Genomic DNA, 27,971 nt, shown 5'->3' with positions numbered 1-27,971 from the left:
CAATCTACAAGGTAACGAGCTGACACGTCTCCATCATTCGAAAGGTGTTTTTATGCCACATCTACACTAAACTGCTCTGCACTTCTTACAATTCAAACGTAAATGTATTCGGTGTATTGCAGGAAACAGACACACACATTGGCACCAAGCAAACGGGCTACAATTCAACCCATGTGCAACGTTGATTCCAGGCGGAATTATTAAAATTACGAGCAACTAAAGGAGACTGGAAAGAAGAACGGAGAATCAGCAATCAATACTTAATTTTACTGGGATAGAAAGAGTTCGACCACTCAAACAACAAAGCTCACACGGCCGCTCGCTCCATGTGTCTAGTCGGATGCTTGTCTAAAACAACGTGCAGCCTGACCGAGCGCAAAATCCACCCTGATCACACTTGTCCCAAATAAATATGAATGAGCAAAGGGAACATGCCCCCCCCCCCCCTCAACCTGGACCCCGGGACCTCTAGTTTGATCAAACAATTAATCCACAGATCTGCATATCATTGTCTTGATTACAGCGGCTGATGTCAGTGTTGACCAGCTGTCTATTACTGTTTGCTGATGTTTCAGGCATTTTACTGACAGAAAATCTCTTCTCCCCGTCCATTTCACTTGTGTATTTCCGAGTTCGAGGATGTGAATCTCGGTGGCTGGATGGGGGCCAAGTGCCCCTCCGGTCCCGTGGGAGGGATCACCCTGACATGTTGTGTGTTCGTGCTACAGGGTGAGAATGGAACTTCAGTTTCAAGAGCTACCCAATAATTATGTCAGCTAAATTGGTCCATTTATTTAAGGTAAGGAGAGAAATGGAGAGACACTAACTGAGAGAAAATGAAACGGAAAAAAGGGACGTGGGTGTTGAGAGGAAAAAGCAAAGCTAGAGGATGAAATGTGCTCTGAGAATGAAAATTGGAAAGGCAAGGACATAACAAATGTATTCAGAGAGACACAGTGAGTCCTTGAGTGGTGAGAGGAGCAGAGAGAGAAAAGGATTTTGTGAGTGGGGAGAGGAGCAGAAATACACAGAGATTCTTTGAATGGTGAGAGGAGCAGAGAGACACACTGAATCTGTGAGTGATGAGGGGCACAGGGAGTCTGTGAGTGGTGAAAGGAGCTGAGAGTCAGAGGGAGCATGTGAATGGTGAGAGGAGCAGAAAGACTCGAGGAGTATGTGAATGGTGAAAGGAGTAGAGAGGCACTTGGAGACTGTGATTGGTGAGAGGATCAGAGAGACACGGGGAGTCGGTGATTGGTGAGACGAGCAGAGAGACACAGATCATACGGCCATAAGAGATAGGAACAGGGGCAGGCCATTTGGCCCCTCGAACCTGCTCCACCATTTAATGAGATCATGGCTGATCTGATATTTACCTCAACTCCATTTTCCCGCCCTTTCCCCATATCCTTTGACTCCATTGATATCAAAATGTGTCTAACTCAGCCTTGAATGTATTCAATGACTCAGCCTCCACAGCTTTTTGAGGTAAAGAGTTCCAAAGATTGAAGACCCTCTGGGAGAAGAAATTCCTCCTCATTTCAGTCTTAAACGGGCGTCCCCTTATTCTGAGACCATGTCCCCTAGATTTAGATTCCTCTAACAGGGGTAACTACCTCTCAGCATCTACCCAATCGAGTCCCTTCAGAATCGTATATGTTTCAATAAGACCTCTCATTTTTCTAAACTCCAACGAGTATAGACCCAACCTGTTCAATCTTTCCTCATAAGACAACCCTTCCATACCTGGAATCAACCTCGTGAACCTTCTCTGAACTGCCTCCAATGCAAATATATCCTTCCTTAATTAAGGGCACCAGAACTGTACGCAGTACTCCAGGTGTGGTCTCACCAACACCCTGTAAATTTGTAGCATGACTTCCCTGCTTTTATACTCCATCCCCCTGGAAATAACGGCCAACATTCCATTTGCCTTCCGGATTAACTGGTGAACCTGTACGTTGACTTTTTGTGTTTCATATACGAGGACACCCAGATCCCTCTGTACTGCAGCATTTTATAGTATTTCACCATTAAAAATATTTTGTTTTTTACTTTTCCACCCGAAGTTGATGACTTCACAATCCCGTACATTATATTCCACAGGGTGTCTGTGAATAGTGAGAGGAGCTGACACGCACATGAAAGACTGTGAAAGGATAGAGGAGCAGAGCGACTCAAGTGGTCTTTGAGTGCTGAGAAGAGTAGAGAGACACAGGGAGTATGTGAATGTTGAGACGAGTCGAGGGCCACAAGGAGACTTTAAGTGACGAGAGAAGGAGAGAGACACAGGGTGTGTGTCAATGGTGAGAGGAGGAGAGCGAGTCAGGGAGTCTTTAAGTGGTGAGAGAAGCAGAGATACACCTTGAGTTTATGAGTGGTGAGAGGAGCAGTGAGGCACAGTGAGTCTGTGAGTGGTAAGAGTAACAGAAAAACTCAGCGAGTCTGTGAATAGTGAGCGGAGCAGAAAATCACAGGGGGTCTGTGAGTGGTGAGAGGAGCAGAGAGACACAGGGAGTCTGAATGATGAGACGATCAGTGAGATATTTGGAGTCTGTGAATGATGATAGCAGCAGTGAGATATGTGGAGTCTGTGAATGATGAGAGGAGCAGAGAGGCACTGGGAGTCTATGAGTTGTCAGAGGAGCACAGATAAACATGGAGAGGGAAACAGAGAAAGGCAGAGATGGAGTAAGGGAAATCCACTGACAGACAAACGTACTGGGAGAATGCGCTTCACATGCCGGCGGTGCTGGTCGGCTTTATTGATGGCACAGGGGAACTCGTACTTTGGATATTCCTCCTCACTAACGTAAAATTTGCTATTTGTATTCCTTATTGGGCCTCAATTAATAAGCGCAACTCCACTGAAGAAATTGTGGGTATTCTTCACCGACAGCAGCTGGGTCAGGTAATTGGTGTTCACAAACATGTCTGAGTCTGTCTTCATGACGAAAACGGCTGAAGAGCAGAATAGATGAGCCCATTCCATCCCCATTAACGCTTTGATCGTCAGGTTGAAATAGGTGTCGGTGAAATAGCGCTGAATTATATCCTTGTGGAGTTGATTTTCTCTCTCGATATCTGACTGTTGGGCACCATCGTAACCCAGGAGGAAATATGTACAATTCCTTCTCTCCCCAATCCGTCTCTCTTTGCCCCAGGTCTCCCGGATGGCAACCCGTTCCTACAGCTGCTCATGTCTCGTGGTTACCAGTATGCTCAAAAATGGAGGGTCGGTGTCGCACCGGGAGTCAGGAATCGCCAGGAAACCGTGCAGTTGGCAAGAGGTCAAGTTTATATCCTTCCGAACGATCCATTGGGAATGATGTACTCCTTTCCAAACCAGAATGAGTAGAACAGAAAGAGAGCTGTACAGGTGGCATCTTACCTTCCTGGGAATCATCTCGAAGAACAAGGGCATCAGAATCATATAATCATAGAAATTTACGGCACAGGAGGAGGCCATTCGGCCCATCATGACTGTGCCGGCCGAAAAAGAGCGATCCAGCCAAATCCCACTTTCCAGCATTTGATCCGTAGCATTGCAGTTTATGAGACTTCAAGTGCATATACAAGTTCTTTTTAAATGGGATAAGGTTTTCTGCCTCTACCCCCTTTCAGGCAGTGAGTTGCGTACCCCAACCACCATCTTGGTCGAAAAATTGCTCTTCAACTCCCCTCTCATCCTTTTACCAATTACTTTAAAACTATGCCCACTGTTTTTTATATCTCTGCTAAGGGAGGTAGGTCCTCCCTCTCCAAACTATCTATGCCCCTCATAATTTTATTCACCTCAAATAAATCTCTCACCACTTGCCGCAGGCTCGCTCTGTCAGCTATGTCCTCAAGACTCGGTCAGTAATGATGCTACCGAGCCACTCTTGGTGATTGATATTGAAGTCCTCCACCCAGAGTATATTATGTGCCCTTGCTACCCTCAGTACTTGCTCCAAGTGTCCTCAACATGGAGGAGTACTGATTCATCAGCCAAGGGACAGCGGTCGGTGGCAATCAGCAGTTGGTTTCCTTGCCTTTTTTTGACCTGACGCCTTGATACTTCCTGGGGTCCACAGTCAATGTTGAGAACTCCCAGGGCCACTCCCTCCTGAATGTATTCCATTGTGCCGCCACCTCCGGTGGATCTATTTGGCCAGTTGGACAGGACATACCTAGGGATTGTGATGCAATAGTCCGGGACGTTGGCTGATAGATATTATTCTGTGAGTATGGCTATGTCAGGTTGTTGCTGGACTAGTCTGTTGGAAATCTCTCCCAATTTTTATCACAACCACCCAGATGTTAGTGAGGAAGATTTTGCCGTGTTGACTGGGCTTGTTTTTTTGACTTTGTCGTGTCCGCTGCACAGTGTTCCGATGCCGGGTGATCCATCCGGTTTTAAAATTATTATGACTTTTTTAAGCGGGTGTGTACAACTGAGTTGCTTTCTAGGCCATTTCAACGGGCGATTAAGAATCAACCACATTGTTGTGGGTCAGAAGTCACTTATAGGCCAGACCGGGTGACGAGGCAGGTTTCTTTTCATAAAGGACATTAGTGAACCTGATGGGTTTTTATGACAGTCTGGTAGTTTCATGGTCACCATTACTGATACTTGCTTTTTATTCCAGATTTTATTTAACTAGCTGAATTTAAATTCTCCAGCTCCCATGGCAGGAGTTGAATTCATGTCGCCAGATCATTACCCGAAGCCTCTGGATTACTAGTCCAGTAACATAATCATTGTTCTACCGTAACCATATCCTGCGTTATTTGCATTTATGCACATGCACTCTAAACCCATCTTAGACTGCTGTAATAAATCCGACCCTGACACCCTGTAGATGGTGAAGAGTTCTTTATTGATGCGATCAAACCAAGCACAAAATAAAATAATTACAACGCTCACGCCATGATTATAAGAAGGGAAAGAAATGACTCCATTCGTTTCTGAGTGGAGATGCTCGACCTGCTCGGGGGTTTCCTTCTTCTTTGAAGATTCTTCCTCTCCAACTGACCCCTTACAATCACCTGTACTTACACTGGTCTTATATTCGGTACCAGCCCGACCCTTGCACCTGGAGCCTGGAAATGTGACGTTGTTTTTCGAACATAACAAGTCCATGGAAGATGAGGTTGATTGGTTATTGTCAGCTCGATGAGTGGGAGATTTGAGGGCATTATCGCAACAGGCTAAATTCTTTACCGCAGTGACTAAGGTAAGATTGGTCGACGATGAATTGTTGATCTCCACGAAGCATTATCACGAAATTCCTTTACAAACATTGCCTAAATCTACAGCACAGAATTTTAGTTTTTACATTTTCATTGCCAGCAGCTTAGTAAAAATTATGTACGCATCGTATTTTCATGGGCTCTTGCTCAAATATACCCTGACCTGTCCATTCTTACACTGCCTCACATTTGCCATCTGCTTGATCCATCCTATTTCTGAACTACCCTTTACTCGAGTGCTGTTTGTCTCTCCTAGTCCTCTATCACCTTGTTTCTCCTCTCTATTGTTTCATCCTGGTGCCCATTCACTTGCCAAATTCCCCACAGCACTCGTTATCCTCCCCACGAGGACATTGGTCCCAGCTCTGTTGAGGTGCAACCCATATATTTTGACCAAATTCCTTCTGCCCTCGAACTGGTCCCAATGCTCTTGGAATCTGAAGCCTTCCCTCCTGCACCGTTTCTCTAGCCACGCGTTTACCTATCTGATCCTACTTTCTCTGCCTGTTTTCTGCATCGAGTCCGGTGTTAAATGTCTGTTCACTGTCCCGAGTCGTGTGTTAAGTGTCTGTTCACTGTACCGAGTCGTGCGTTAAATGACTGTACCCTTTGCCGAGCACTGTGTTAAACTTCTGTTACTGCACGGAGTTGTGCGTTAAACTACTGTGCCTGTTCCGAGCAATGTGTTAAATGTCTGTTCACTGCACGGAGTCGTGCGGAAAATGTCTGTTCACTGTACCGAGTCCTGCGTTAAATATCTGTTCCCTCTACTGAGTCGTGTTTAAAAATCTTTTCACTGTACAGAGTTCTATGTTACATATCGGTTCACTTTACCGAGTCGTGTTTAAATATCTGTTCACTGTACAGAGTCCTGTGCTAAATGTGTGCTCACTGTACCTAGTCGTATGTTAAATATCGGTTCACTGTACCGAGTCCTGTATTAAATGTCTGTTCGCTGTACTGAGTCGTGTTTAAATGTCTGTTCCCTGTCCCGACTCCTGTATTAAATGTCTGTTCCCTGTCCCGAGTCCTGTATTAAATGTATGTTCACTGTACCGAGTCCTGTATTAAATGTATGTTCCCTGTCCCGAGTCCTGTATTAAATATCTGTTCCCTGTCTCGAGTCCTGTATTAAATGTATGTTCCCTGTACCGAGTCCTGTATTAAATGTATGTTCCCTGTCCTGAGTCCTGTATTAAATATCTGTTCCCTGTCTCGAGTCCTGTATTAAATGTCTGTTCACTGTACCGAGTCCTCTATTAAATGTATGTTCCCTGTCCCGAGTCCTGTATTAAATGTCTGTTCCCTGTCCCGAGTCCTGTATTAAATGTATGTTCCCTGTCCCGAGTCCTGTATTAAATATCTGGTCACTGTCCCGAGTCCTCTATTAAATGTATGTTCCCTGTCCCGAGTCCTGTATTAAATGTCTGTTCACTGTCCCGAGTCCTGTATTAAATGTCTGTTCCCTGTCCTGAGTCCTGTATTAAATGTCTGTTCCCTGTCCCGAGTCCTGTATTAAATGTCTGTTCACTGTACCGAGTCCTGTATTAAATGTCTGTTCCCTGTCCTGAGTCCTGTATTAAATGTCTGTTCCCTGTCCTGAGTCCTGTATTAAATATCTGGTCACTGTCCCGAGTCCTGTGTCGAATCAGCAGCAACAGGCAGAAGATTTGAGGATCACTGTGCCAGGCCCTGAATTTAATCCAGGGATTGGGGGAGCTCATTGACTCCTTTTACTTTCCGCTCTTCATCATTTTTCTGACTTTCTCTTTTCTGTCTCAGACTTCGTTATATTTTCCTCTCGTTCCTCATAATTTCTCATTTATTTATGTTTGTCTCTTTCCCTTGTACCCCTTTCTCGATTCCTTTCACTTCTTTCTCTTTCATTCCTTCCTTAATTAGAATCACTTTCTTCCTTCTTCATTTCTCTTTCTTCTGCCTTTACCTCCTTTTTCTCTTTTTGCTTTCAATATTTCTCCATTTTCCATTTCTCACCTATTTCACTTTCTGTCTCCGCTCCATCTCACTCCGACACACTGTTGGATTACTCACCCTTTTTGTGTTGTGTTCGCTTCCCTCGTCTCATTGTTCTTTCCCTTTTTGCTCTCACTCTGTTTCTGATTTTCTCCTTAGCAGGATATGAAGAGGATGGAACTGGCGGAAAACAGTTGAGAATAAAGGCAACAAGGGGAAAGAAGGAAGAACGAGAAGAAGCGATAGATGGGAGAGGTGACAGAAACAGAGAGGGAGTGTGATACATAGACCGTAACATAAATACACCGAGAAACACTCAGAGAAAAGGCAAGAGATACAAGAGAAGGAGGGAAATATATGGAGTGAAAAGTAAAACAGAATGAGCGAGAAACGGAGAGAAAGGGGCAGTGATGTAAGAAGACAGACTAAGACCGAGAGTGAGAGATTGATAACAAATATCAGCAAACAGAATGGGAGGGGAAGGCAGGGAGGAAATATGAAAAGAAAGTTAGTGAGAAATAGGGAAGGGTGTATGGAAGGGAAAAAAAAACAAGAGAACAAGAGGCAGATAGAGAGAAACAGACTGATCAGAAATACAAAAAGAGCAAAAGGCACGAGAAAAAACCTGAGAAGTAAGCGGCTCTGTCAGTTAAAAGAAATAATAACTTCAGGAACCTTTAATAAAACCAGAACTATAAATAATCCGTTGAAAGGTAAGGAGTTTTTCTGCGCAATAAATCTTCATATTTTGGGTTAAAATTCCCTCCGTGTTTTTTATTATTGTTATTTTTAAACTATTTTTTTGTTTCAAATATTACAGAAACATTTCTCTGAACAACATCCCACATCATCTAGACTAAAGCCCAGCCCTGTCTGTCGGCCTGTTGAAGAAAGTCTCACTCTGGAAGCTACAAATTGAATTGCTCCGCTAAATGGCGGAACGGACTCTTTGCAGAAGAACTGAAATGGTGCACCTGTCAATCAAAAGAGTGAGGTCTCCCTAAACACAATGGCGGAACTTTCAATCAAAAGAGCGAGGTCTTCCTACCACGATGGTGCACCCGTCAATCAAAGGAGTGAAGTCGTCCCAAAACAGAATGGCGTAACTGTCAATCAAAAGAGTGACGTTTGCACAAAACTGAATGGCGGTCCTGTGGATCAAAAGGGTAATGCGCCTAAACACAATGGTTGCCCCATCCCAGGTCACGAGCGATTCTTGCTGCAATTCAGGGGAGGGAAGCCCACGGATAAATATGAGATTAATTAACTGGAAACACGCAGTATCACTCCTGGGCTGGGCTCAGTTATTATTATAATTAATTAATTTGGTAATTAAGGTAACCGGATATTTTACCGCGCTTTTGAACTGCTCTCTGAATTTGGACAGAGTCACCGCATAAATAAATGTGTTTGTGCAGGAACATAAATTCTGAAGCATATATCCGACCTGTTGAAAGGCAAATAAAGAATCATTATAATCTCGGGGACTTGTTCCTGCAATGTTATAATATAAGAAATCTGCAACAGTTGTCAGCCACAGAAGTATGAAGCTGCCGGATATTGTGAAGAGTAAAATCACAGACTTCCTCCTGCTCTCCATCTCTGGGTCATTGCGATTCTCTCCCTTGCTCTGACCCCTCAGTCACTTACGAACCCGACTGGACACTAAAATGTGTCTGACTGTCAGAGCGTTGAGCAACAAAATTAAGGTGAATGGGAGCAATGGGTTTAAAATCGTATCAATCCAGTTAAAGCTCACCCATCCGGGATCGGTAAAAGAGCTTGTTTTTAAATTACAGAACCATGGTAAATTGTCGATTATCTCAACAGGTTCAAACGTCAAGAAGAAGGGAATGCCTTTCAAACACAGCAGTATGCAGGTTGTCGCTAAAACCACAGCCGCAGTTTTCTTGGTGCAATATTTAGTTTTCAGCTTCTGGCAACAAATGGCCACAAATCGATCAAAAGTGAAAGTGACGGTGAACCAGACAGAACAGTCTGTGGCTGCATGAGCCAGGACAGCGATAACACTACACACAGGGGTAATCTCCAGGAAACATATTGGGAAATAATAATAATTGATCCGAGTCAATACAACCTCACTGATAATGACCAGTAGATCCGCCCCTGCCATCGCCACCAGGTAGCGAGTGGTGCAGGTGGAGAGACGACACTTTCCCCGGGATAGGATCACAATCGCAATTGAATTAACTGTAAGAAAGAGAAGGAAAAGAGATTGGAAATGACTGAACAAACTCAACGGGCCATTCTCCGTGACTGAGCCCACACATTAACTATATGAGTTTTACAATATTGCAGTGCTCTCAGCCCAGACAGTAAGTACGTGAGTGTGGGGTTATCGCATGTGTTCTCCTCAGCCGAGCTTCAAGGGATAGATTGGACAGGAAGGACCCATTACCCTTGGATCCCATGGGCTTTTACTTTTCCGACCAGTCTGCCGTGTGGAACCTTGTAAAACGCCTTGCTAAAATCCATTTAGACTACATCAAACGCAGTACCCTCATCGACCCTCCTTGTTATCTCCTCAAAAAGTCAATCAAGTTAGTCAGACACGACAATCCCTTAAAAAAATCCATGTTGACTGTTTTAGATTAATCCGTGCGTTTCTAAATGACGATTAACACTGTTCCTCAGAATTGATCCCAACAATTTGCCCTCAACCGAGGTTAGACTTACTGGCCTATAAATACTCAGCCTATCCTTTTCTCCCTTTTTAAATAACGGCACAACGGTAGCAGCCCTCCAATCCTTGGACACATCGCCTGTAGCAGGGAGGATTGGAAAATGATGGTCAGAGCCTTAGCTAATTCCTAACTTGCTTCTTTTAACAGCGTGGGATACATTTCATTCAGGCCTGGCGATTTATCTACTTCCAAAGATGCTAAACCCCTTAATACTTCCTCTCTGAGCCCAGCGAGTAAACATGTGAGTGTGGGGACAGTCCAGTGTTCTCCTGGGCCCAGACTGTAAGTATGTGAGTGTGGAGATATCACAGTTCTATCCTGATCTCAGACAGTGAGTATGCCCATCTGCAGCAGGCACTGTAGCAACTCATCAAGGCTTCTTCGACAGCACTTCTCAAACCCGCGACCTCTACCAACTAGAAGGACAAGGGCAGCAGGCACATGGGAACTACACCATCTGCATGTTCCCCTCCAAGTCTCACACCATCCCGACTTGGAAATATATCGCCGTTCCTTCATCGTGGCTGGGCCAAATCCTGGAACTCCCTTCCGAACAGCACTGTGGGAGAATCGTCACCACACGGACTGCAGCGGTTCAAGAAGGCGGCTCACCACCACCTTCTCAAGGGCAATTAGGGATGGGCAATAAATGCTGGCCTTGCCAGCGACGCCCACATTCCATGAACGAATAAAATAACTTGTGCGTGGGGGATATTCCATTCTTGTCCTGAGCCCAGACACGAAGTAGTTGAGTGTGGGGACACCCCATTGTTCTCCTGAGCTCAGACTGTAAATATGTGAGTGTGATGATATCCCAGTGTTCAACTGAGCCCACACAGCAAGTGTGTGACTGTTTGGATATCCCATTGTTACCTGTGCCCAGACAGTAATGTATCAGTGAGTGGGTATCCCAGTCTTTTGATAGAATCATTGAAAATTTACGGCACGGAAGGAGGCCATGCGGCCCATCTTGTACGCGCCGGTCGAGCCACCGAGCCTAATCCCATTTTCATGCACTTGCTCTGTCGGCCTGTCGGTCGCAGCACTTCAGCTGCACATCCATGTCATTTTTAAATGAGTTGAGGGATTCTGCCACTACCACTCTCTCAGGCACTGAGTTCCAGAGCCACGCCACCGTCTGGCTATTTTTTCCCCCTCTGCTCCCCTCTAATCCTTCCACCAATCACTTTCAATGTATGCCTCCTGTTTATTGACCTCTCTGCTGAGGGAATTTGGCCCTTCCTATTTACTCTATCTCGGCCCCTCATAATTTTATACACCTTAACTAAATCACCCCTCAGCCTCTTCTGATACAAAGAGAACAATCCAGCCTCTCAAATCTTTCCTCACAGATAAAATTCTACTGTGCTGGCAACATCCTCGTCAATCTCCTCTGTACCCTCTCTCGTGCAATTGCATCCTTCCCGTAATGTGATGACCAGAGCCGTACACAGGACCCAAGCTGTGGCCCAACCAATATTTATGCAGTTCCAGCATTACTTGCCTGCTCTTGTATTCTATACCACGGCTAATAAAGGAAACTGTTCCATATGCCTTCTTAACCAGATTATCTACCTGTCCTGCTACCTTCAGGGATCTGTGGGCATGCAGTCCAAGATCCCTGACTTCCTCTAGACCTCTCAATATCCTCCCATTTATTGTGTATTCCCTTGCCTTGTTTTCTCTCCCCAAATGCATTACCTCACACTTCTCCAGATTGAATTCCATTCACCACTTTTCTGCCCACCTGACCAGTCCATTGATATCTTCCTGCAGTCTGCAGCTTTTGACCTAACTATCAACCACACGGCCAATTTTTGGCTTTATCAGCAAACTTCTTAATCATGCCCCTTACATTTAAGTACAAATCATTAATATATACCACAGAAAACAAGGGCCATAGTAATTAGCCCGGCGGAACCCCACTGGAAACATCCTTCCAGTCACAACAACAGCTTGATTTTACTTGACCTCTCTTTACTTTCCGAATTTCCTTTTTAATTTCACCTATGCACTTTTTATACTCCTCAAGGCTTTCTCTAGTTTTGAGTTCTCGGTGTCTGCCATAAATTTTCCTTTTCCGCCTTATCTTACCCTGTATGCTCCTTGACATCCAATGGGCTCTAGATATAGAAGCCCCACTCGTTTTCTTTGTGGGAACATTTTTACTCTGAACCCCTTGAATCTCCGCTTGAATGCTTCCCACTGTTCCGACATTGATTTACTTCACGTAGCTCTTTCCAGTCCACGTTTGCTGAATCACGTCTTAGAATAGTAAGGTTCGCCAAACCCAATTGAGAACTTTTACTCCAGTTCTATCTTTGTCCTTTTTCCATTATTACACTAAAAATAACTGAATTGTGATCACTACAACCAAAATGCTCTCCCAATGATACTCCTTCCACCTGCCCAGCCTGGTCCCAGTCAGTAAGTATGCGAGTGTAAAGCTATCCCAGTACTCTTCTGAGCCCGGACAGTGAGTATGTGAATGTAGGGATATCCCAGTGCTGTCCTGGACCCAGACAGTGAGCATATGGATTTGTAGAACTTTCAGTGTTCTCCTGAGAACAGACAACATTTATTTTGAGTGTGGGGATGTTCCAGTGTTCCCCTGAGCACAGAAAGTAAGGATGTGAGTGTGGAGATATCCCAGCGTTCTGCTGGGCGCAGAGAATAAGCATGTGAATTTGGGGATGTCCCAGTGTTCTCCTGAGGCCAGGCAGTGAGTATGTGGATGTGGGGATATCCCGTGATCTCCTGGTCTCAGTCAGTAATTCTGAGTGTGTGGTGATATCCGTGTTCTCCTCATCTCGGACAGTAATTATATGAGTGTGGGCATATCCTAGTGTTCTCACCACATACACTTGCACGTTGCGGCAGAGTTACTGCACAGTGTTCATGAGCTGGAACCTGAGACGGTTCTTCCTTCCCAGCCCAGAGTCACTGTGTTTAGCGTCCTAACCCTGAACCCTGCCCAAAGTAGGGAAATGTTTTGTTGTATATGAAAGCAAGGTCTTGTCATTTCAATGTGTAAAAAAAAAATGATCGTGCATTGTGTGAAGGAAATAGATGCAAGTGAAATAAAATAAAACGTAATGAGAGGGCGAGGAGTTTGAGCGGAAGAGTAAGTAAAGGAAACTCAACCAATAGACTAGAAGTGAGGCCCCCGCAATATACCAGCGGGGGAAGGTTGGGGGTAAGTTTTCGGTGTCTGCTGTCTGGCAGGTGTGATCCCATCCCGTGTGAGTTTGAGGGGAGCACGGGTTTACTGGTCTTTGGACAAGAGCGAAGTAATGAAAGGGGTAGAAATCAAATTTCGCTAAAACACAAAAGGAAAAGCGGACCAACCATGGTTAACAAACGAGATTAAGAATAGTATTTGATTCAAAGAGGAGTCATATAAAGTTGCCAGAAAAAGTAGCAAGGCTGAGGATTGAGAGCAGTTTAGAATTCAGCAAAAAAGGACCAAGAGATTGAGTAAGAGGCGAAAAATAGAGTATGAGAGTAAACTTGCAATGAACATAAAAGTGGACTGTAAAAGCTTCTACAAGTATGTAAAAAGAAAAAGATTAGTTAAGACAAATTTAGGTCCCTTACAGTCAGAAACGGGAGAATTTATAATGGGGAACAAGGAAATTGCAGAGCAATTAAACACATACTTTGGTTCTGGCTTCCCGGAAGAAGACAGAATGAACTTCCCAGAAATGCTAGGGAACTAAGGGACTAGTGAGAAGGAGGAAACAAAGGAAATTAGAATTATTAAAAAGATAGTGCTGGAGAAATTATTGGGCCTGATAACCTGCATCCCAGAGCTCTAAAAGAGTAACCATGGAAATAGTGGATGAATTAGTTGTCATCTTCCAAAATTCTATCGGTTATGGAACGGTTCCTGCAGATTGGCAAATGTAAACCCACTATTTAAAAAAAAAGGAGGGAGAGAGAAAACGGGGAACTACAGACCAGTTAGCCTAACATCAGTAATATGGAAAATGCTAGATTCTGACACAAAAGGATGTGTTAAGAGGATACTTAGAAAATATCAACGGGATTAGACAAAGTCAACATGGATTCATGAAAGGGAAATCATATTTGACAAACCTACTGGTGTTTCTTGAGGATGTAACTGGTAGAATAGATAAGGGAGAACCAGTGGATTTTCAGAAGACCTTTGATAAAGTACCACATAAGAGATAAGTGTGCAAAATTAAAGCACATGCGATTGGGGGTAATCCAGGGCATGGATTGAAAATTGTTTAACAAACAGGAAACAGAGAGTAGAAATAAACACGTCTTTTAAGGGGTGGCAGATTGTGCCCAGTGGGGTACCTCAGGGATCAGTGCTTGGGCCCCAGCTGTTCACAATGTGTATCAATGATTTGGATGAGGGAAGCAAGTGTAATATTTCCAAGTTTGGTGAGGACACAAAACTAGGTGCGATGGTGAGTTGTGGGAAGAGTGCAAGGAGACTTCAAGGCGATTTAGACAAGTTTAGTGAATGGGCAAATACATGGCAGATGCAGTATAATGTGGATAAATGTGAAGTTATCCACTTTGGAAGGAAAAACATAAAGGCAGAGTATATTTTAATCGTGATAGTTTGGGAAATGTTGCTGTCCAAAGAGACCTGGGAGTTCTTGTGCACCAGTCACTGATCGCAAACATGCAGGTGCAGCGAGCAGTTAGGAAGACAAATGGTATGTTGGCCTTCATTGCAAGAGGATTTGAGTACAGGAGCACGGATGTTTTACTGCAGTTTTGCAGGGCCTTGGTGAGATCACAACTGGAGTATTGTATGGAGTTTTCGTCTCCTTACCTAAGAAAGGATATACTTGCTTAGAGCGAGTGCAGCGAAGGTTCACCGGACTGATTCCTGGGATGGCAGGACTGTCGTATGAAGACAGATTTGGTTGACTCGGCCTGTATTCACTCGAGTTTAGAAGAATGAGAGGGAATCTCACTTAAACATATAACATTCTGACAGTGCTGTACCGAATGGATGCAGAGAGGATTTTTACCCTGGCTGGGGTTTCTAGAACGAGGGGGTCAGTCTCAGAATACGGGCTGGGACATTTAGGACTGAGATGAGGAGAAATTTCTTCACTCAGAGGGAGGTGAACCTGTGGAATTCTCCACGACAGAAGGCTGTGGAGGCCAACTCACTGAATATCTTTAGAAGGAGATAGATAGACTTCTAGATACAAAAAGGCATCCAAGTGTACGGGGAAAGAGCAGGAATATGGTGATGAGATCGAGGATCAGCCATGATCATATTGAATGGCGGAGCAGGCTCGAAAGGTCGAATGGACTACTCCTGCTCCTATTTTCAATTTTTCTAATTTTTAAAATGAAAATCTGGAGCCGAGCAGTCTCCTCAGACAACGAAGTGTCGTGTGTCCTCGGAGAGTCGGGTCAGAACGAATTAATGGATGAAGATTCAGATCCACTAGAAGGGCGAGAGATTCGAGACGAGAGCAACTGAGCAATCTCAAATAATAATTGAACAAATTGATTAAACATCATGAGTGTTGTTTAATGACTGGTGACTGTGATTAACTAACATGAGTATTAGTTAATCACAGTCATCTGTCATTAAACAGCATGAGTATTAGTTAATCACAGTCAGCAGTCATTAAACAACATGAGTATTACTTAATCACAGTCACCAGTCATTTTATAATGTTGCAGATATTGAAGTGATTCATTTATTGAAGCAGTGCACTATTTTTTTCATTATTAAGAGTTTACTAATTTATTATTTACTGCCCGACAGATCTCTGTATTATGGAAACCCAATATGTTTGTTCTTCAGCAATACGTGTCTCTCCTCACAGGAACACACCTCACTGAGCTAAGGGCATGGATCGGTGCAGGTTGCATGTGTAGAGACTCTGAATCAAGCATAAGAACAGGTTGAATAAAACTTCATCAGTTGCACAAGTGGGCGAATCAATAACCACTGCCCAATATTCAGTCTGTGGAATAGCAAGGTTATAAATTTCAACACTCATGAACCAGAAACTCTCAGGACCGCATCGGGGAAAATGGATTAATAAGCACCAACAAAACTAAAGTGTTTGCAGTAACTATACACAGGGAAAGAATAAGTCATTATAAACAACATTTGAATACTGTAAAACTGCTTTCCTGCTGTTCATCTGTTTGTAAATAGTTAACATTTGTTTCTGCTGGTGCAGTTCAAATGATATTCTGATTCCATTGGGAGTCTGTGCAATGGATTGAATGGAAGGGGGTTTAGGTCATTAAGAGTGAGTGGGAAGAGGTTTGACTCATTGGTATCCCATACAATGGGAGTGAGTGGGAAGCGCTTTGGTCCATTGGCATTCGGTTCAAAGAGAGTGCCTGGGAAGGGGTTTGACACATTGGGATTCTGTACAGTGGGAGTGAATGGGAAGTGGGTTGACATATTGGGATTCTATATATTGGGAGTAAATGTCAAGGGGTTTTAGTTATTGGGATTCTGTGCAGCGGGAACGAATGGGAAGGGGTTTGGTCCTTTGGGATTTTATACCGTTGGAGTGAATGTGAAGGGATTTGATAATTGGGATTCTGTGCAGTGGGAGTGAATGGGAAGGCGTTTGGTCCATTGAGATTCCTTACAGTGGGAGTGAATTGGAAGGGGTTTTTCCTTTGGGATCTTATACAGTGGGAGTGAATGGGAAGGTGTTGCGTCATTGCGATTCTGTACAGTGCGAGTGAATGGGAATGGGTTTGGTCCTTTCGGATTCTGTACAGTGGGAGTGAATATGAACATGTTTGGTCATTTTGATTCTGTGCAGTGGGACTGAATGGGAAGGCGTTTGGTCCCTTGGGATTCGTTGCAGTGGGAGTGAATGGGAAGGGGTTTGGTCATTGGGATTTCGAAGAGTGGGTCATTGGGATTCTGTCGAGTGGGAGCCGTATGGGAAGGGATTTCGTCCTTTGGGATTCAGCACAGTGGGAGTGAATTGGAAGATATTTGGTCATTGGGATTTTGTACAGTGGGAGGGAATGGGAAAGGATTAGGACATTGTGATTTTGTACAGTGGGAGTGAATGAGAAGGTGTTAGGCCATTGGGATTCTGTACATTGGGAGTGAATGGGAAGGGGTTGGCCCTTTTGGATTCTCCACAGTTGGAGTAAATGGGAAGATGTTTAGGTCATTGCGATTTTGCACAGTGGGAGTGAATGGGAAGACGTTTGGTCATTTGGGATCCTGTTCAGTGGGAGTGAATGGGAAGGTGTTGGGTCATTGTGATTCGTTAGAGTGGGAGTGAATTGGAAGGGGTTGGATCCTTTGGAATCCTGTACAGTGGGAGTGAATGGGAGGGTGTTGTGTCATTGGGATTGTGTACAGTGCAAGTGAATGGGAAGGGGTTTGGTCATTGGGATTCTGTACAGTGGGAATGAATGGGAAGGGGTTTGGTCATTCTGATTCTTTACAGTGGGAGTGAATGGGAAGGGGTATGATCCATTATGTTACTGTACAGTGGGAGTGAATGGGAAGGGGTTTGGTGATTTTGATTCTGGAGAGTGGGAGTGAATGGGAAGTGGTTTGTGCCATTGTGATTGTGTACAGTGGGAGTGAATGGGAAGGGGTTTGGTCAATATGATTCTGTACAGTGGGAATGAATGGGAAGGTGTTTAATTATTGCGATTCTGTACAGTGGGAGCGAATGAGAAGTGGTTTGTCCATTTTGATTCTGTATAGCGGGAGTGAATGGGAAGGCGTTTAATTATTAGGATTGTGCACACTGGGAGTGAATGGGAAGGGGTTTGGTGTTTGGGATTCTTTACAGTAGGAGTGAATGGGATGGGGTTTCGTTATTAGGATTGTGTACAGTGTGAGTTAATGAGTTAATGGGAAGGGATTTGGTCTTTGGTATTCTGCGCTTTTATCAGGTTTGTATTCACTTTGATTCTATGATGCTGGATGGAGAAGACTGATGTGTGAAAGTTACTGGTTAGAATGTGACTGGTTAGAATATGACCGTTTATGGTGTGACCGGTTAGGGTGTGACAGGTTAAGGTGTGACTAGTTAGAATGTGACTGGTTAGCGTGTGACTGGTTAGGGTGTGACTGTTTGGCGTGTGACTGGTTAAGGCGAGTCTGGTTAGGCTGTGACTGGTAAAGGTGAGTCTGGTTAGGATGTGGCTGTTCAAGGTGTGACTAGTTAGAATGTGACGAGTTACAGTGTAACTGGTTAGCGTGTGACTGGTTAGGGTGCAAGTGTAGGCTGTAAAAGTGGACCTGTGTTCAGACAGCTTATCTCATTCCCGAGACAAGGCGTAAATTTCACAGGTTTACCTTGGTCGGTTGCTTCTGGTTGGTCTGATTTCAGGATTTTGAAAGTATTGCGTGTAGACCGCATTATGGCAGATTGGAGTAGTTGATGCGATTAGCATAGATGTATTTAAGAGGAAGCTAAATGAACACATATGGGAGAAATGAATAGAAGGATATGCTGATAGGGTGAGATGAAATAGAAAGGGCAGATGCTCGTGTGGAGTATAAACATCGGCATGGACTTGTTGGGCCGAACGGTCTGTCCCTGCGCTGTAGATTCGATGTAATTCTATGCAATAAACTAACATCATTCATACTGAAGCTCAATAGGAGATTAAATGAAGGAAGCGAAATTATCAGAGCCACAGAGAATATTGGAGGTCCAGCTATGACTCGAGAATTATTTCTGAGAAAGGAGGAAAAATGAGTCTGCCTGCAGTTAGACCAAATGTAAGTCTGCACCCTCCTTAGATCACTGTGTGAAATCCAGACAGAATTTGGCACAGTCTCTTCAGGCTCAAAATTAGACATCACAGATGCGACCGAGTAGCACCAGATAAGATACATCTAGCGATAAGGAAAGTGAGGACGGGACAAAATTAACAAATGCATCAATGCTGCAAGAATGGAGGAATCAGAATCAGGAGTATCATTGGGCAACTTTAGTATAGATGCGAGGAAGAATTTCTTCGGACCAACATTGATAAATAGTTGCGAGACATTCACGGTAATAAATGATCACTGGGGTCAGGTGTCCCACTCCGATTAGTGACCCACACTCAGTACAATTCAACACGGACACACACTCCCAGTAATACATGGTCACTGGGGTCAGGTGTCTCACTCCGATTAGTGACCCACACTCAGTACAATTCAACACGGACACACACTCCCAGTAATACATGGTCACTGGGGTCAGGTGTCTCACTCCGATTAGTGACCCACACTCAGTACAATTCAACACGGACACACACTCCCAGTAATACATGGTCACTGGGGTCAGGTGTCCCACTCCGATTAGTGACCCACACTCAGTACAATTCTACACTGACACACACTCCTAGTAATAAATGGTCACTGGGGTCAGGTGTTCCACTCCTGTTAGTGACCCACACTCAGTAAAATTCTGCTTTGACAGACGCTCTGAGTAATAAACATCCCCCGACATTTGACAGCACTGAATGCAGCTTAAATTTCCACAACCATCCACTAAAGGTAATAATTTGATCCTGTTACTCGACCATGAGACTTCAGCTGAAATATTTATATTGAGATAAGGTAAGGATCGTGAACAAATATGACATCTGATTTATTGAAATGATATCACTGTACCGCTAACTGTATAATGCTCACCACTAGACAAGCATATAACTTTATCAATTACAGAGTAAAACCAGAGGACAGCTCACTCACAGATTGACACAACTTAAATGGTTATATTCGCTTACCAGGCACACCAATGACGGCAAGGATCATGTAGTATATTTTCTCGACGCTGTAAATTGTTGCACCCATTTTCAGTGTGAAGTGATCTGTCCCTTCATGCTGCAGGCAATCTTTCTGGTTTAAACTCTGAGGCGATACTTTCCCAGAGCCTTTAATTTATATACTGTTGTATATCACTGGGGACTTGAGGTTGCAGCATCGTTCAAATTAGTTTTACTTATCTGAACAAACAGATTACGACAGCTGATTTCAGTCCCTATTGTGAGGGAATACATTTAGTGCTGGGATTGAATTGGAAAACCCAAACACTGCACAATTTTGATAATATTAATAAACTAATGAAAATTATTAGCTTTATTCTCAGAGCAATGTTGTTGTTCCTTCATCTAGATCTCATGTTGTTTTGGTGAGGTCCTTCACTCTGCTGTGTTCATTCAGTAATTGAATTCCAAATGTTAGAGTGTCCTTCTCAGGGCTGTTCCACTCAATTCTGGGATGTGGGGTCCTCTTTAACTATGGTTACCGGATTAAAGTGGGATATTGAAGGCAGGAAGCAAGCTATTGACCGGACATCGATAGACATTGAGGGGTGAGAACACAATAATGAGCGAACATCGGAAGACAATGAGGACTGGCTACAGGCTGGAGACCGGACATCGAAAGACAATGAGGGCAGGAAACTGGCTACAGACCGGACATCGATAGGCTGCAAGGACAGGGAACAGGGTGCAGATAGGACTTTTATGGGCAGTGAGGGTTGCGAACAGGCCGATGACCGGATATCATTAGACAGAGAGAGCTGGGGACAGGCTGATGACCGGACATCATTAGGCAGAGAAAGTTGCGGATAGGATGATGACCGGATATCGATCGATAGAGAGAGCTGGGGACAGGCTGATGACCTGATATCAAGACACAGAGAGAGCTGGGGACAGGCCGATGACCAGATATCATGAGACAGAGAGAGCTGGGGACAGGATGATGACCAGATATCATTAGACAGACAAAGCTGCGGACAGGCTGATGACCGGATATCGATAGACAGAGAGAGCTGGGGACAGGCCAGTAATCGGATATCGATAGTCAGAGAGAGCTGGGGACAGGCTAATGACCGGATATTATTAGTCAGAGAATGTTGCGGATAGGCTGATGACCGGATATGGATAGATAGAGAGAGCTGGGGACAGGCTGATGACCTCATAACGATACACAGAGAGAGCTGGGGACAGGCCGATGACCAGATATCATTAGACAGAGAGAGCTGGGGACAGGATGATGACCAGATATCATTAGACAGAGAGAGCTGGGGACAGGCCGATGACCGGATATCGATAGACAGAGAGAGCTGGGGACAGGCTAATGACCAGATATCATTAGACAGAGAAAGTTGCGGACAGGCTGATGTCCGGATATCGATAGACAGTGAGAACTGGAACAGATTGATGGCCGAATATCATTGGAGAGTGAGAGCTGGGAACAGGCTGATGACCGAACATGGATAGAGAGTGAGAGCTGGGAACAGAATACTGACTGGACATGAATAGAGACTGAGAGATGGGAACAGGCTGATGACTTGACATCGATAGACAGTGAGTACTGGAAACTGACTGAAGACCGGACATCGATAGAGAGTGAGGGCAGGGGAGAGTCTGATGACCGGACATCGATTGGAAATATTGGAAGGGAACTGACTGACGACGAGACGTCGATACGAGAGTGAGGGCAGGGAACAGGCTGATGATCGGGCATCGATAGACAGGGAGGGCAGTTGACAGAAAACTAATTCGTCACCGATAGACAGTGTGCGCTGGGAGCAGAATACTGGCTGGACATCAATAGATAGTGAGAGTTGAGAACAGGATACTGACCGGACATCGATAGACAGTGAGGGCTGGGAACAGAAAACTGACCGGACATCGATAGAAAGTGAGTGATGGGGACAGAATACGGACCGGTCATCGATAGATTGTGAGGGCTGGGAACAGAACACTGACCAGACATCGATAGACAGTGAGGGCTGGGAACAGAATACTGACCGGACATCGATAGAAGGTGAGGGCTGGGAACAGAACACTGACCGGACATCGATAGAAGGTGAGGGCTGGGAACAGAATACTGACCGGACATCGGTAGACAGTGTGGGCTGGGAACATAATACTGACCGGACATCGATACAGTGTGAGGGCTGGGAACAGAACACTGACCGGACATCGATAGACAGTGAGGGCTGGGAACATAATACTGACCGGACATCGATAGAGTGTGAGGGCTGGGAACAGAATACTGACCGGACATCGATAGACAGTGAGGGCTGGGGAGAGAATACTGATCGGACATCGATAGACAGTGAGGGCTGGAAACCGAATACTGACAGGACATCGATAGACAGTGAGGGCTGGGGACAGAATTCTGACCGGACATCGATAGACAGTGAGGGCTGGGAACAGAATACCGACCGGACATCGATAGACAGTGAGGGCTGGGAACAGAATACTGACCGGACATCGATGGACAGTGAGGGCTGGGAACAGAATACTGACCGGACATCGATAGAGAGTGAGGGCTGGGAACATAATACTGACCGGACATCGATAGAGAGTGAGGGCTGGGAACAGAATAATGACCGGACAACGATAGAGGGTGAGGGCTGGGAACAGAATACTGACCGGACATCGATAGACAGTGTGGGCTGGGAACAGAATACTGACCGGACATCGATAGAGTGTGAGGGCTGGGAACAGTAAACTGACCGCACACCGATAGAGATTGAGGGATGGGAACAGAATACTGACCGGACATCGATAGACAGTGAGGGCTTGGAACAGAATACTGACCGGACATCGATAGACAGTGAGGGCTGGGAACAGAATACTGACCGGACATCGATAGAGTGTGAGGTCTGGGAACTGAATACTGACCGGACATCGAAAGAGTGTGAGGGCTGGGAACGGAATACTGACCGGACATCGATCGATAGTGGGGGCTGGGAACAGAATACTGACCGGACATCGATAAAGAGTGAGGGCTGGGAAAAGAATACGGACCGAACATCGATAGAGTATGAGGGCTGGGAACGGAATACTGACCGGACATCGATAGACTGTTTGGGCTGGGAACGGAATACTGACCGGACATCGATCGACAGTGAGGGCTGGGAATTGAATACTGACCAGACATCGATAGACAGTGTGGGCTGGGAACAGAATACTGACCGGACATCGATACAGTGCGAGGGCTGGGAACAGAACACTGACCGGACATCGATAGACAGTGAGGGCTGGGAACAGAATACTGACCGGACATCGATAGACATTGAGGGCTGGGGAGAGAATACTGATCGGACATCGATAGACAGTGAGGGCTGGAAACCGAATACTGACAGGACATCGATAGACAGTGAGGGCTGGGGACAGAATTCTGACCGGACATCGATAGACAGTGAGGGCTGGGAACAGAATACTGACCGGACATCGATAGACAGTGAGGGCTGGGAACAGAATACTGACCGGACATCGATAGACAGTGAGGGCTGGGAACAGAATACTGACCGGACATCGATGGACAGTGAGGGCTGGGAACAGAATACTGACCGGACATCGATAGAGAGTGAGGGCTTGGAACATAATACTGACCGGACATCGATAGAGAGTGAGGGCTGGGAACAGAATAATGAGCGGACAACGATAGACAGTGTGGGCTGGGAACAGAATATGACCGGACTTCGATAGAGTGTGAGGGCTGGGAACAGTAAACTGACCGCACACCGATAGAGATTGAGGGATGGGAACAGAATACTGACCGGACATCGATAGACATTGAGGGCTTGGAACAGAATACTGACCGGACATCGATAGACAGTGAGGGCTGGGAACAGAATACTGACCGGACATCGATAGAGTGTTTGGGCTGGGAACGGAATACTGACCGGACATCGATCGACAGTGAGGGCTGGGAATAGAATTCTGACCGGACATCGATAGAGAGTGAGGGCTTGGAACAGAATAATGACCGGACATCGATAGAGTGTGAGGGCTGGGAACAGAATACTGACCGGACATCGATAGAGTGTGAGGGCTGGGAACAGAATACTGACCGGACATAAATAGACAGTGAGGGATGGGAAAAGAATACTGAACGGACATCGATAGATTGTGAGGGATGGGAACAGATTACTGACCGGACATCGATAGAGTGTGCGGGCTGGGAACAGAATACTGACCGGACATCGATAGAGTGTGCGGGCTGGGAACAGAATACTGACCGGACATCGATAGACAGTGTGGGATGGGAACAGAATACTGAACTGACATCGATAGAGTGTGAGGACTTTGAACAGAATACTGACTGGACATCGATAGATTGTGAGGGCTGGGAACAGAATACTGACCGGACATCGATAGACAGTGTGGGCTGGGAACAGAATACTGACTTGACATCGATAGAGTGTGAGGGCTGGGAACAGTAAACTGACCGCACACCGATAGAGATTGAGGGATGGGAACAGAATACTGACCGGACATCGATAGACAGTGAGGGCTTGGAACAGAATACTGACCGGACATCGATAGACAGTGAGGGCTGGGAACAGAATACTGACCGGACATCGATAGAGTGTTTGGGCTGGGAACGGAATACTGACCGGACATCGATAGACAGTGTGGGCTGGGAACAGAATACTGACTTGACATCGATAGAGTGTGAGGGCTGGGAACAGTAAACTGACCGCACACCGATAGAGATTGAGGGATGGGAACAGAATACTGACCGGACATCGATAGACAGTGAGGGCTTGGAACAGAATACTGACCGGACATCGATAGACAGTGAGGGCTGGGAACAGAATACTGACCGGACATCGATAGAGTGTTTGGGCTGGGAACGGAATACTGACCGGACATCGATCGACAGTGAGGGCTGGGAATAGAATACTGACCGGACATCGATAGAGAGTGAGGGCTTGGAACAGAATAATGACCGGACATCGATAGAGTGTGAGGGCTGGGAACAGAATACTGACCGGACATCGATAGACAGTGTGGGATGGGAACAGAATACTGAACTGACATCGATAGAGTGTGAGGACTTTGAACAGAATACTGACTGGACATCGATAGATTGTGAGGGCTGGGAACAGAATACTGACCGGACATCGATAGACAGGGAGGGCTGGGAACAGAATACTGATCGGATATCGATCGACAGTGAGGGCTGGGAACAGAATACTGACCGGACATCGATGGACAGTGAGGGCTGGGAACAGAATACTGACCGGACATCGATAGAGAGTGAGGGCTGGGAACATAATACTGACCGGACATCGATAGAGAGTGAGGGCTGGGAACAGAATAATGACCGGACAACGATAGAGGGTGAGGGCTGGGAACAGAATACTGACCGGACATCGATAGACAGTGTGGGCTGGGAACAGAATACTGACCGGACATCGATAGAGTGTGAGGGCTGGGAACAGTAAACTGACCGCACACCGATAGAGATTGAGGGATGGGAACAGAATACTGACCGGACATCGATAGACAGTGAGGGCTTGGAACAGAATACTGACCGGACATCGATAGACAGTGAGGGCTGGGAACAGAATACTGACCGGACATCGATAGAGTGTGAGGTCTGGGAACTGAATACTGACCGGACATCGAAAGAGTGTGAGGGCTGGGAACGGAATACTGACCGGACATCGATCGATAGTGGGGGCTGGGAACAGAATACTGACCGGACATCGATAAAGAGTGAGGGCTGGGAAAAGAATACGGACCGAACATCGATAGAGTATGAGGGCTGGGAACGGAATACTGACCGGACATCGATAGACTGTTTGGGCTGGGAACGGAATACTGACCGGACATCGATCGACAGTGAGGGCTGGGAATTGAATACTGACCAGACATCGATAGACAGTGTGGGCTGGGAACAGAATACTGACCGGACATCGATACAGTGCGAGGGCTGGGAACAGAACACTGACCGGACATCGATAGACAGTGAGGGCTGGGAACAGAATACTGACCGGACATCGATAGACATTGAGGGCTGGGGAGAGAATACTGATCGGACATCGATAGACAGTGAGGGCTGGAAACCGAATACTGACAGGACATCGATAGACAGTGAGGGCTGGGGACAGAATTCTGACCGGACATCGATAGACAGTGAGGGCTGGGAACAGAATACTGACCGGACATCGATAGACAGTGAGGGCTGGGAACAGAATACTGACCGGACATCGATAGACAGTGAGGGCTGGGAACAGAATACTGACCGGACATCGATGGACAGTGAGGGCTGGGAACAGAATACTGACCGGACATCGATAGAGAGTGAGGGCTTGGAACATAATACTGACCGGACATCGATAGAGAGTGAGGGCTGGGAACAGAATAATGAGCGGACAACGATAGACAGTGTGGGCTGGGAACAGAATATGACCGGACTTCGATAGAGTGTGAGGGCTGGGAACAGTAAACTGACCGCACACCGATAGAGATTGAGGGATGGGAACAGAATACTGACCGGACATCGATAGACATTGAGGGCTTGGAACAGAATACTGACCGGACATCGATAGACAGTGAGGGCTGGGAACAGAATACTGACCGGACATCGATAGAGTGTTTGGGCTGGGAACGGAATACTGACCGGACATCGATCGACAGTGAGGGCTGGGAATAGAATTCTGACCGGACATCGATAGAGAGTGAGGGCTTGGAACAGAATAATGACCGGACATCGATAGAGTGTGAGGGCTGGGAACAGAATACTGACCGGACATCGATAGAGTGTGAGGGCTGGGAACAGAATACTGACCGGACATAAATAGACAGTGAGGGATGGGAAAAGAATACTGAACGGACATCGATAGATTGTGAGGGATGGGAACAGATTACTGACCGGACATCGATAGAGTGTGCGGGCTGGGAACAGAATACTGACCGGACATCGATAGAGTGTGCGGGCTGGGAACAGAATACTGACCGGACATCGATAGACAGTGTGGGATGGGAACAGAATACTGAACTGACATCGATAGAGTGTGAGGACTTTGAACAGAATACTGACTGGACATCGATAGATTGTGAGGGCTGGGAACAGAATACTGACCGGACATCGATAGACAGTGTGGGCTGGGAACAGAATACTGACTTGACATCGATAGAGTGTGAGGGCTGGGAACAGTAAACTGACCGCACACCGATAGAGATTGAGGGATGGGAACAGAATACTGACCGGACATCGATAGACAGTGAGGGCTTGGAACAGAATACTGACCGGACATCGATAGACAGTGAGGGCTGGGAACAGAATACTGACCGGACATCGATAGAGTGTTTGGGCTGGGAACGGAATACTGACCGGACATCGATAGACAGTGTGGGCTGGGAACAGAATACTGACTTGACATCGATAGAGTGTGAGGGCTGGGAACAGTAAACTGACCGCACACCGATAGAGATTGAGGGATGGGAACAGAATACTGACCGGACATCGATAGACAGTGAGGGCTTGGAACAGAATACTGACCGGACATCGATAGACAGTGAGGGCTGGGAACAGAATACTGACCGGACATCGATAGAGTGTTTGGGCTGGGAACGGAATACTGACCGGACATCGATCGACAGTGAGGGCTGGGAATAGAATACTGACCGGACATCGATAGAGAGTGAGGGCTTGGAACAGAATAATGACCGGACATCGATAGAGTGTGAGGGCTGGGAACAGAATACTGACCGGACATCGATAGACAGTGTGGGATGGGAACAGAATACTGAACTGACATCGATAGAGTGTGAGGACTTTGAACAGAATACTGACTGGACATCGATAGATTGTGAGGGCTGGGAACAGAATACTGACCGGACATCGATAGACAGGGAGGGCTGGGAACAGAATACTGATCGGATATCGATCGACAGTGAGGGCTGGGAACACAATACCGACCGGACATCGATAGACAGATTGGGATGGGAACAGAATACTGACCGGTCATCGATCGATTGTGAGGGCTGGGAACAGAATACTGACCGGACATCGATAGTGTGTGAGGACGGGGAACAGAATACTGACCAGACATCGATAGAGTGTGATGGCTGGGAACAGAATACTGACCGGACATCGATAGACAGTGAGGGCTGTGAACAGAATACTGACCGGACATCGATAGACAGTGAGCGCTGGGAACAGAATATTGATCGGACATCGATAGAGAATGATTGTTGGGAACACAATACCGACCGGACATCGATAGACAGTGAGGGATGGGAACAGAATACTGACCGGACATCGATAGACAGTGAGGGATGGGAACAGAA

At 45.9% G+C, this 27,971-nt stretch overlaps 2 pseudogenes; both read right to left on the bottom strand.

Annotated features, from left to right (window-relative positions):
• Positions 1-157: 157 nt before the first annotated feature.
• LOC137312892 (beta-1,3-galactosyltransferase 5-like) lies at positions 158-3,406 on the bottom strand (annotated as a pseudogene).
• A 5,103-nt stretch (positions 3,407-8,509) lies between these two features.
• On the bottom strand, positions 8,510-19,713 carry LOC137312891 (probable G-protein coupled receptor 139; annotated as a pseudogene).
• Positions 19,714-27,971: the final 8,258 nt, after the last annotated feature.

This window comes from Heptranchias perlo, unplaced genomic scaffold (assembly GCF_035084215.1).
Source record: "Heptranchias perlo isolate sHepPer1 unplaced genomic scaffold, sHepPer1.hap1 HAP1_SCAFFOLD_44, whole genome shotgun sequence".
Lineage (NCBI taxonomy): Eukaryota > Metazoa > Chordata > Chondrichthyes > Hexanchiformes > Hexanchidae > Heptranchias > Heptranchias perlo.
Note: the sequence above shows the minus strand (reverse complement) of the source record. Positions and strands in the feature narration are given on the sequence as shown.